The following is an 11,926-nucleotide window of genomic DNA, read 5'->3' on the forward strand; positions in this document are numbered from 1 at the left end:
CTGACGAAAATGACAATCACACATTTAAAGGGCACATTGTACCCTTGAATGAAGAACCATATTCGAGTATTATTCATCCTACCACAACGAACAATTTTGAATTAAAACCATCTCTACTGTCCATGGTACTATAAAACCAATTTTCCAGTTCCCCAACAGAATACCTGAAATTACACCTTTCGGTCTTTGTCGAATTATCCGATACTCTAAAATGCAATGGAATAGACCCAATCGCTATTCAACTTAGACTCTTCCCGTTTTCACTTAGGGATAAATCCAAAGCTTGGTTGCAGTCCCTTCCATCCAATTCTATAATGAAATAGAATAATCTCAAAAAAGAGCTCTTAGCTAAATACTTCCTGCCAAGTAAAACTGCACAATAAGGAACCAAATCACCTACTTTAGGAAAACTGATGGAGAATCGTTCTTTGAAGAATGGGAGCAATTCAAGGAGATGATGCAAAAATGTCTGCACCATGGACTCGAAAAGTGGCGTATAGTCCATACTTCCAACAATGGTTTTCTCTACACTACAAGAATGACCATAGATATTACTGCAGGAGGGGCTCTTGTGAATAAGCTCTGCAATGAGGCTTATGTCCTTATTGAGGACATGTCTCATAACCATTACCAGTGGGAAAGAGAAGACACTTTCTCTAAAAACCCCCACAACATGAACGCTAAGGTAAGATCGATAATATGAGCATCATACTTGATTATTATAGTATATGATTATTATACTAAATATTTATTGGTGTCTAAATGTATACAATGTTGATGTTTAGTATTATTTTTAGGACATATTTAATCAATTCTATTAATTAACCCATTTTAAATTCATGCACACACCCACCCACGTGCGCGCGCAGAGACACACACACACACATGCACACACACACACACACATACGCACACGCGCGCGCGCACACACACACACACACACACACACACATATATATATATATATATATTATACCGTATTAAATAAATTTACTTGTGCATGTGCACGAGTATCTTACTAGTAAACCTCTATAACAACTTCACGACATATGAAATGCTAGGTCTATTACAATAAGTGGTAAACTTATGGCTGCCAATGATGCTAGCATACTCACCAGTGTTCTCAAATAGTTTTAAACTATGATCTTATGGTGAGTACAAGAAGTTTTACAGTGAAAGTAATTATATTTATATCTTCTCCACATGGTGAGACTGATCCAAATATATTCCCTTCTCGGATCTAGTGATCTTGATTCCTAGAATCACATTGACTTTTTCAAGGTATTTCATATCAAAGTTGTTGCACAATAGTTATTTTACAACATTCATAACCTGAATGTTTGATCTAAATATGAGTAATTCATCTACATAGAGTTGTCTTGATTGTAAGAATAATATTGACTTCTCCAAGGTCTTTCATATCAAAGTTGTTGGACAACAGTGATTTCACAACATTCACAGCATGAATATTTGATCTAAATATGAGTAAGTCTTCTTCATTGAGACGTATGATAGTGCAAGTTACATGTTTCATATTTGTAATAAACACATTTGTAACTTTCATTCATTTTGTACTCATTCGATATTATAAAATTATTAATGTTTTCATGCCATTGCTTTGGTACATGTTTTGAACCATACTAGACTTATCTAACTTTCGGACCTTGTTTTCTTATCCATGAATCACAAATCCATCAGTTTTTCATATAGTTTTCTTCTTCTAAGTCACCATTTAAAAGGAGGTTTTAACATTCATTTAGTATACTATTAATTTTTAAATAGAAGTAATCAAAATCCTTCTCAATTGCTATCCTAATCGATGTAATCCTAGTGACCGTAGAAAAAGCATTGAAGAAATCTATATTTTCTCTTTGTCTTAAACCTTTGGCCACACATAGAGCCTTGTATTTATCAATTGTTCCATAAGGTTTTAATGTCTTTTATAAAACCCATTTACAGCTGAATGGTTTGCAACTAGGAGGCAAGCCTAATAAGTGTTAGGTCGAGTTATATTTAGTGAGTTCATTCAGAATATGATTTTTATATAGATAATCAGTCTCTTTCCATAAAGAGATTTATTTCCTCTTAAATTTGTGCAGTAGATTTATATTAATCAGAATTAACAATTCCATCTAAATCCACAAATTACTTACCGTTAATTTGCTCATTTGATCCATAAATAACGACATAAATGTCATCAATCAAAATGTTGACAAACTTTTTGATGGTTAAGAAAAATCGTAGTTTTTGTTGTTAACATTTGAAATGACTTCCATCAAACTTGATTATAACTCTTTTCCAAATTCAAACACATTTGAACACACTCATATCTTTGATTGGACAGAAAAAGAAACAAAACTCAAAATTGCGATATAATCTTCAATCAAACTTGCGTGCCAAGCTAGTAGTTCGAGACAGGATATCACACAGAATGTCAAACATTTTTCTTAACATCTTGCTTTGCAGGAATCCTCTTATAGCCAATTTGGAATCTTCATTAAAACAAATTCAATATTGTCTTTTCCAAAATAGAACAAACTATAAATCATCTTTAATAGAAACTCATATATATGTTCAATGAGTTATCCAGAACTATAAAGGAACTACTAATCCAAACTCTCAAGTAATGAATACAAAATATAAACTCTTCCAAAATATAAACTAACTATAATTAGTCTTTAGTAGAAATTAGAGATCTTCTCATTAAATGCAAATCCCAATCTTGTAATTAAAAAAAAAATCTAATTAATCTCTTCATGCAATATTAGTTTAATTAAATCCTCAATATATATCTTTGGAAATCCACGTCAAGAAAATATTGGATAAAACCAAGTCTTCCCTTCAAAGTATATCCAATTAAATATGTTCTTCAAAGCACATCCAATTAAACATTTTCTATCAATGCAAATCCAATTAAGTCTTTTCAATATGATTCTAAAAATTATCCCTTTTCTGACCAAAATCTTTACAACACAAATCTATAAAATATTGAAAAAATCAACCATTACTGGATCACAAAATCTGGAATCTATCATAGAATCAAATGAACCAAAATCAACCTTTCCAACAAAAATGTAGTAGAGAAACGCATAGCCAATATGTCCTCAACAACTTTCGAGACATCTTACTTGACATTTTTCCTATAAAAATATAATCCAAATTTAATAAAAATTACTATATCCTTGAGAAAAAAATACTCAAATTATCCATGTTAGGTATAATACAATCAGTGGTATACTTATGACTGTCAATGATGCTCTCATACTTAGTTTGTCTCGCAGTGTCACCAGTGATCTTAAATCATTTTACACTAGGATCGTATGATGTGTACAAGAAGATTTACAATCAAAGTATTTATATATATATATTTAAGATCTTCTTCATATAGTGACATTGATATGAATATATTCCTTTCTCGGATCTAGTGATCTTGATTCCAATAATCACATTGACTTCTCTAAGGTCTTTCATATCAAAGTTGTTGCACAATAGTGATTTCACAATATTCATAACCTGGATGTTTGATCTAAATATGAGTAATTAATCTAGATAGAGTGACTTGATTGTAATAATGACATTGACTTCTCCAAGGTCTTCATATCAAAGTTATTGCACAACAATGATTTCAAAGCATTCACAGACTGAATGTTGTAATTTGTCTTCATAGAGACATATGATATTGCAAATTATAAATTTTCAGATTTGTAATAAACACATTTGTAACTTTCATTCACTTTGTACCCATTCGATATTATTAAATTATTAATGTTTTCATGTCATTGCTTTGGTGCCTATTTTAGACCATATTAGACTTATCTAACTTACATACCTTGTTTTCTTGTCCATGAATCACAAACCCATCCAATTGGTCCATATAGGTTTCTTTTTATATGTCACCATTTAAAAGGAGGTTTTAACATTCATTTATTATACTATTAATTTAGAAATATAAGTAATCAAAAACATTTTCAATTCGTGTCCTAATCAATGTAATTCTAGCGACTGTAGAAAAGTATCGAAGAAATTTATATTTTCTCTTTGTCTTAAATCTTTGTCCACAAGGTGAGCCTTGTATTTATTAATTGTTCCATCAGATTTTAGTTTCTTTTATAAAACCCATTTACAAACAATTGGTTTGCAACCAAGAGGCAAGTCTACTAAGTGTTAGGTCCAGTTACATTTTGCGAGTCCATTTAGAATATATTTTTACATAGATAACCATTCTGTTTCCATGAAGTTGTAAGACCCCAATTTTTACCCTAAGATCCCTCATGCTATCTCATGATATGCATTGGCATTAGGATCACACCTTGGCATCCTCCTTACCCCTCATTCATTGGGTTTGCATTGGGAGAGATCACCAAGCACATTTTGATTGTATCATACTTTTTTTTTATTATTTCCTAACCAAAATACCAAAAATATATCAATATATAGTTTGTTTCTTTTGTAGGTAGTGTGTATGCTCACCTATGCTCCATCAAGCTCACATCTAGGATTTAAGACCCTCAATGCAAGAAGTTCAATCAAGAATTGGTTCACATTGACTCTAAGCATCATATATGGATCTCCATGATCTTCACATGATATTTTGATCAATAAATCATCAAGAGTTTAGAGTTTGTTTGCCTTGGAAACCCGAATTCATTTGGGTATCTTGTGTGACTTCTTCAACAAGTCTCTTTAACAATTGATCAAATATTTCAAGGGATACTTCCAATTACATCATCTTATGCATATATGATCCTCCATGAGTCCCAAAAGTCAATAGAATGTCAATCTAGCAAGACGGTTCATGGTGGTTGACCAGAGAAAGTCAACTGGTCAAAACTAGGGTTCCCTGGACCCTATCTCCTACAATTTTTGTCATATGAGAATTATTCCAAGAGAAACGTTACTCAAAATGACATTCCAAACAACTTTCATGTTGAAGTAAATATCTAGTTTTTCTTGGAAAGTCATTTTTTATGGTGAAAGCTTATAGGTCATTTTGTCTAAACCCTAGTTTGGAGGTCAACTTCCCAAGACCATAACTTGCTCATTTTTTATGATATGAAATACATTCAAATCCCATGATGAAATTCAAGATGTTTAATTCAACTTTTATGTTTGGAGGAAGTTCAAATTCAACATGAAAATGCATGTGCCAAGAGGAAACATTATAGGTCATTTTGGGCCAATACCATTGAATAAGTGATTTTCCTCAACTTCTAAAATGCATAACTCCTTCATGCCAAATCTAAATGAGGTAAAATTTGTGACCAAATTGAAGAGGTCTGGAAGAGATACAACTTTAATGAAGGAACATTTTTCATTTGAAGTCCATAGAAAAAGTTATTCAAGGTGGAAGAAGTGAACATTTGACTTGGGACTTAGAAAATTTTCAAATATGTTTGATTTCCCAAACTTCCACTTTAAAATTCATCATGATCCAAGCTTCAAATGAAAACGTGTTCAACATGAAAGTTGTTCCCCTTGATCTCACCTTTTTAAAATGTCCAAGATTATCTCATTTGGACAAAGGATGAAGGACTTGTGCATGGGCGCAACATGAATAACCATTTGGATGATTTCCACTTCCACTTTTCATACACGATTGCATGGCCTTGTAACATGATTTCAGCATGATCCTCACTCATTTTTGGACCTGATTACACCATTTCATGGGCCTATCACATACCCATGCAAGCATGCAAGGGAATTTTTCAAAATTTGCCAAATTTGGAAGTGTGTGGAAATGAATCTCCTTGGATATAAATAAGACCCCCATTGCTCAGAATTAAGGACCTCAAGCCCAAGCTTTGAACCTGCAATCCTAAACCCTCACCATTGAAGGATAATCTTGAAGATTTTCTTTTAAAATCAAGTTTCAAATCTCCATCCGTTTTGAGATTGAAACTCCAAGAGTACCCAGACCTTTTCTTGATCCTAATCACTTCTAACAAGCACAATTGGAATCAAGATCGTGCCAATCTAAAGCTCTATTGAAGGTGAATTTTTAGAATTTTATTCTTTTTGATTGTCCCTCAATTCTTCACCATTATTTGTGATTTTTGGTTGTCTGAAGTCCTATCAATGTAGGCAAGAAGATTGATTGCTTTGAGGTCAAATCGAAGCAACTCAATTCATGATCCTCAAAATTCAAATCCCTGTATCTTTTTATATACTTGGAATTGGAGAAAATTGAGGCCAGATTCGTGCTCCTGGGCATTTTTTATTTAAATCCATGTCTTTGTTTTTCATTTTGGTGATGGTTGGTGGTGGACCAGTCCGGTGAGGTCCATCGGAGCCCTAGCTCCGCTGATGTGTTGTCACACATCTCAGCCATAGGATCCAGTTGAAATGTTTTAATCTCGTCCCTTGCTTTTGATTACCAAGCGCGTGGCACAGTTGACTAAGGTATTTGTGGAACGCACGTGCTTGGCCATCATATCTGCCACCTCAATTAATGAGAGAGATCGGCCCTTGTTTTTTTGATTTTTTGATTTTTTGATTTTTGTATTTAATCCATTTATTTTGATTAATTCATATTAATTTTATTTTTAATCCAAAAAATATGGGACTTTCATAAAAAATCTTAAAATATTTCCTCTTTCATTTTATGAATTAAAATTATTTTTTGGATTAATTTATATATTTTTCATGAATTAATTGTTTTTGTGCATATTTTTAATTGTTTAAAACTACTTCTGAGATTTCAAAAATTATGAAATTTTTTGTCTAAGGTCCTTTGACCTTGTTTGACCTAGGATAAATCTCTTGGCCATTTATTTTGTGTTTTGAAGAGGTTTTAGGTTTTGACCAAACCAAATTTAATTTAATTGCATTTTTAATTTGATTTTTACTTGATTAATTGTGTAGAAATTATGTTGAGCCATTTTTATTGACTTGTGAAGTTTGACTATGTGTTTAGGCTTTGGTCAAGGTTGATTTGACTTTTGTTGAGTTAAAATCATTGGATTTAGAGGATTGATGAAATGTACATTTCATCTCCCAAAATGAATGAATGATTTTAATTTGATAAAATTCCTCCCATGACCAATTTGTGTTTCTCTCATTTCCCCTCCCTCTTCATCTTCAATCCCATTCTCTCCCATCCTTTCCATTGACCAATGAATTCTCAATATCCTAAGGCTAATTGGTTCTTCAATAACTTTGTGTTAGATGAACCAATACAAGTATGGATGATATAGGTCCATCCTCTAATCTTTTTTCTTTTTTTGTGTGTGGTATGTTTTAGGAGTATGGTTCATTATACCATATCTCTAACATGAATTAACACCAAAATTTCTATTGTCCGACCTCAGATAGTTGTGACTTCTACATAAGTCCAATTACAATTGCTTAACATAGAGCTAAATTTTGTCCCAAAGGCATATCATTCTAGTAAGTGAGATTGTAAGTCTCCCCCTTTCATGGTATTGTGTGGAAACTTGGCCTTTTTTCCTTTCTTTGGAAGATGTCTTGGTTCAAGAATCAATGCTTGTGAATAGAGGGTTGAGTGTTCTCCAAAGAATGACTTAATCAATTAAAAAGCAAAACATCACTAACATCTAATCAACTAACATTTGACTAACCTTTATTAATCTTACTTTTATTTCCAAGTCATTTACTTTATGCAATTTAAATTCAAGTCATTTACCATTTCATTTGTCATTTACATATCATTTAACTTGTTTATGTTTATGTTATTTTCACTTTGCTCATTTGAGTCATATATTGTGATTGTATAAATATGTTTGTGTATTTTGTTTGTGTTTGTGGTCTTAGGACCTTAAAATACTTAATAAACAACAAAAACCCTAAAAAATGTTTGTGTGGACTATTGGATTTGATATGAGCTTTTGGACTTAGAACTACACAACATTCCATATGCAAAAAGACTTGGCCAATGCCAACATTTTTGAAACCAAGTTATTGTGATTTGAGCTTTCATCTGATGCGAGTATTGGGATCCTCATGAAGTCATCTATTACATGTTCTTGATGCAACTGTTACTTTGAACCTGTGTCTAATGCCTTATTCTGAGCTAATTAAGGAGTATGTCATCTGATACATGAGAAGACAAAGAAGATTGTCAGTTGTGAAGTTGCTTGCTTGGATGTGGCTATCTTTATTTGATGCCTTGCTCTTCATATTGCTATTTGCTTGTTGATATTGCTTGATTCAAAGTCCAAAGGGAAAGTGAGTTTTCTATATGACATTCTTGTCTGTTGGATTACATCCCATTGGTAAGATCTTTTCAACTCTTAACTTTTAATTTTATGCTTAGGATTAGTCTCTTCATCTTCTCCCACTTATTAAATTTCAAAATCTCTCCCCCTTTTCAAAAACTTTCTTTTCTTGTTGTAGTGGGGTATTCGTTACCTTTAGATTTATTGACTAAATCAAAAGTAAATCATACAATTCGAGTCGCCACCGCACTTCTATTTATCCAAAGGAAAGGTTATAAAGCGAACAAAAATCGAGAAGTTTTATCAAATCAAAAACTAATAAAAATGTCAGAGATCTGGGTAAGGGGGTTGGTTATGCAATGGGAAGGTTTTAAGCACCCAAAACATCCTAGGTACTCCTAGGGAGCCCTTTTCACAATGTTGTAAGGTAGGTTGGTATTTGTGAAAATTATTTGTGCAAACATGATTGGGGAGATGAGAGAAGAATGTACAAATTTATTTACAATTTTGTGTTTGAATGGATAAACTCATTGCCTACGTACCATATTAAAAAAGGATTAGGATCAAAACCTCGTAGTTCGGGGTAAAAATATCAAAAGAAGTTGGTGAATTGATTGGTCAAAAGCCTTAAGGTCTTTTGTTATCAAAGGGATAAAACTCAACCTAAAACCACAAATCCACCATATGAGGAGAGCTTCAACATGTTAGTGAGGGGTTAACCCTATAATAAGCATGGAAGTCTTATAGTCACTCACTAAGGATATAGGTGAGTATTATATCAACCTCTAGGATAACTCAAACCTAATAGCTAATGTTTATGAAAAAAAAACTTTGGCAAAAGTGGCCATTGAAACCACAAAACAATTGAGTGTGTTGTATTTATAAATGAAAAGTATTCACAGAGTATGGTCAAAGTTGACTTAAGGATTCAATTCAAAATAAGTGTTATGAAAAGAAGTTGGAAAATCAAAAGCATAATGCTTAGGTTTCTAATTTTGAAAACAAGTGTTAATGTTTGCACAAAAGTTTTGGCTTGGGTTAGAGTGGAGGGAAGAAGAAGAATGGCTAAGTCCTAAACATACAAAGATGAAGGAAGAGAAATAAAACCACAAATGGAGTTCCCTTCTTGAGATCATAGTGATGATCCAAGTAGCTCCCATCCTTTGGAATAGCAAGTAATAATCAAATAACTCAAGCAATCAAGCACACAAATCAAGCTCCTAGGAATCTTCCAATGGCTTTTCTATCTCTCACTTTAGATGCTCATGACAATGGTTCTTCTATTTGGCAAGTTTTGGAATCCCTAGTATAAGAACACACAAATAAAAAAGTTCCACAAAACAAATAAAGAATGGACAAGAGGGAGTTTAGAATTTGGTCCTTTCAATGTTCATCTTCAAGCTTTAAGCATTCTAAAGGCATGAGGCCTAGTTGCTCTTTGATATTTTAAGCACTCTAAAGGCATGAGGCCTAGTTGCTCTTCAAACTCCATTAGCTTAGGTAAGGTCCTATAATCTAAGTCCTTTTGTCCATTTGCATTTGGTTTCACACAATCAAAATAAAACAAGCACAATAGTATATACACAATTATGTGCTCAAGTGAGCAAAAGGCAAATTGTATTAACGTAAACATGAGCTCAAGTGAGCAAAGGGCAAAAGCAAAAGAATTATATGTACAAGATATTAAATTGCATAAAAGTAAATTGCAAGAATTAAATGACTTGAATTAAAAGTTAATGGTCAATAGTTAGTGTTAGTGTGCCATAAGGCAATTTAGCGCTATGTTAAGCAATCGTAAGTGGACTAATGTAGTAGTCACACCTATCTGAGGCCGGTCAATAAAAATATAGGCAACAAACACAAGTTAGAGACCTTGACTAGTAAGCCAAGCTCCTACAACTTGCCATGCCAAAAGAAAAGAAGGATGATCTTGTACTGATTTAGGTTTTTTGCTTGACTAAGAAGCAACCTATCCTTAATGCAAAGCCATTCACTTGATCTATGATCAAGATGAATTAGATTTGAATCAAGGAAGGTTAAGCCTCCCATATGTCAAGGCTAACCACCAATCTTTAACTCATTGATAAAAAAAAAGATGAAGAAGAAGATGAATAAGAATATACATCAATTGAAATTCAAATGAAGTAAGCAAAGTACATTGACCAAAGATGAATGGGATCAAGGTCAAACAATATTAAACAGAAGCAAAATGAAACTTAGAAGTCAAGAAACAAATAAAATATTTTTGGTATTTTTTTCAAAATTAAAATAATACTTGAATTAAAATAAACAATTAAAGGTCAAACTTCAAATCCATTTCAAATCAACTTTGAAAAGTCCAAATGGATCATCCTAAGTTCAACAAGGTCAAACAAAGTTTGACAAAAAAATTTCAGCATTTTTAGAAACCAGAAACTATTTTTAAACAATTAAAAATGAATAAAAAACACCTAATTGAACTAAAATCTCAAATAAATCTCAAATCAATTGATAAATTGATGAGAATATTTTTCATAGATCCACATTCATTCAAAGAGGTTAAGAAAATATTTTTGCATTTTTTGAATATTGGAAACTATTTAAAATGAATTAAAAATAACCAAAAAAGAGAAAATTCACAAAAAATATCAAATGACAAAATAAAAAAAATTAAAAATCATTTTTAGAAATTAGAATAAAAAAGGGAAATAATGTAATTGGTCCCATATTTTTTGGAATTAAAATGAAAGAGTTATGATATTTTAAAATAAAATGGAATTAAGAAAATAAAATGAATAAATCAGAAATGAAAAAAAACCACGCGCATTGGATCTCCTTTCATTAAATGACATGGAGGATCTGAGGGCAATGGAGTGCGCGCGCGTCATAAGTCCAAGTCAACTGAGCAGCACAATGATTTATTAAAAGTCATAACATCCAATGGACCTGATTAGATCTGGAAGCATAACCACACGACCTATATTCAATCTGGCAAAGGGACGGTGGTGTACACCACCGTCTTCTCCGGCGAGCTCAAGGATTTCGGCCAGAGTTGCAGGTCAACAAAACTTAACCAAATGAAGCGATCCTCATATCATTGGAAAGCTGGGGTGATGTACATCACCCCTGTACCATTGGTTCCTCCTCTAGACTCTCATAGAAAGAGAAATCAGAGAGAGAAAATCATGGACTTCGATTTGAACTTAATGGATTTACACAATTAAATGCACAATTCAAATTCCTCTTATGAGAGGACTTCAACCAAGCCAATAAACACAAGAAACAAGCAAGAATCAGTGAGTTGCGATTGAAAAAAGTTTGAGCATCAACCTTGAAAATGAAGATCTATGGAGCACGATCTCTTCCAACTCTTGATTGCAGTTTTCTCTTGAGGTGGAAATAAGGCAAGGCTAAGGAATTAGAGTCCAATAATCAACCAAGGAAGTTGAAAATTGGATTTGAAATTTTGAAGAGAAAGAGTAAAATTCCTTTGGTAGGGTGTGGGGATTTACTTCTGCAGCATCTAAGGCACCTTAAGATTGGAAAATGATGAAGGTATGCATGCTTATTTATAGTAGAAGCTGAAGCAAGGCATGAGAATTTCATGTGCATGAGTGATGAGGGCCTCCATGCATGGGCCTGTACAGGCGTATGGAGGGCCCAAATCCAATTGATTTGGCAAGCTAAAATCACAATGACCAAGTTTTGACGTGCAGATATGATTGCAAATGAGTGTGCATGGAGTTTCAACAAAGTTTCTAAAAATGTACACG

General features: G+C 32.9%; 1 non-coding gene across 1 annotated transcript; it reads right to left on the reverse strand.

Annotated features, from left to right (window-relative positions):
• Positions 1-376: 376 nt before the first annotated feature.
• LOC127133691 (small nucleolar RNA R71) lies at positions 377-483 on the reverse strand. The gene has a single exon (XR_007807641.1). It is a non-coding gene; the product is annotated as a small nucleolar RNA R71 (small nucleolar RNA).
• Positions 484-11,926: the final 11,443 nt, after the last annotated feature.

The sequence above is a fragment of the Lathyrus oleraceus genome, chromosome 3 (genome assembly GCF_024323335.1).
Source record: "Lathyrus oleraceus cultivar Zhongwan6 chromosome 3, CAAS_Psat_ZW6_1.0, whole genome shotgun sequence".
Classification (NCBI taxonomy): Eukaryota; Viridiplantae; Streptophyta; class Magnoliopsida; order Fabales; family Fabaceae; genus Lathyrus; species Lathyrus oleraceus.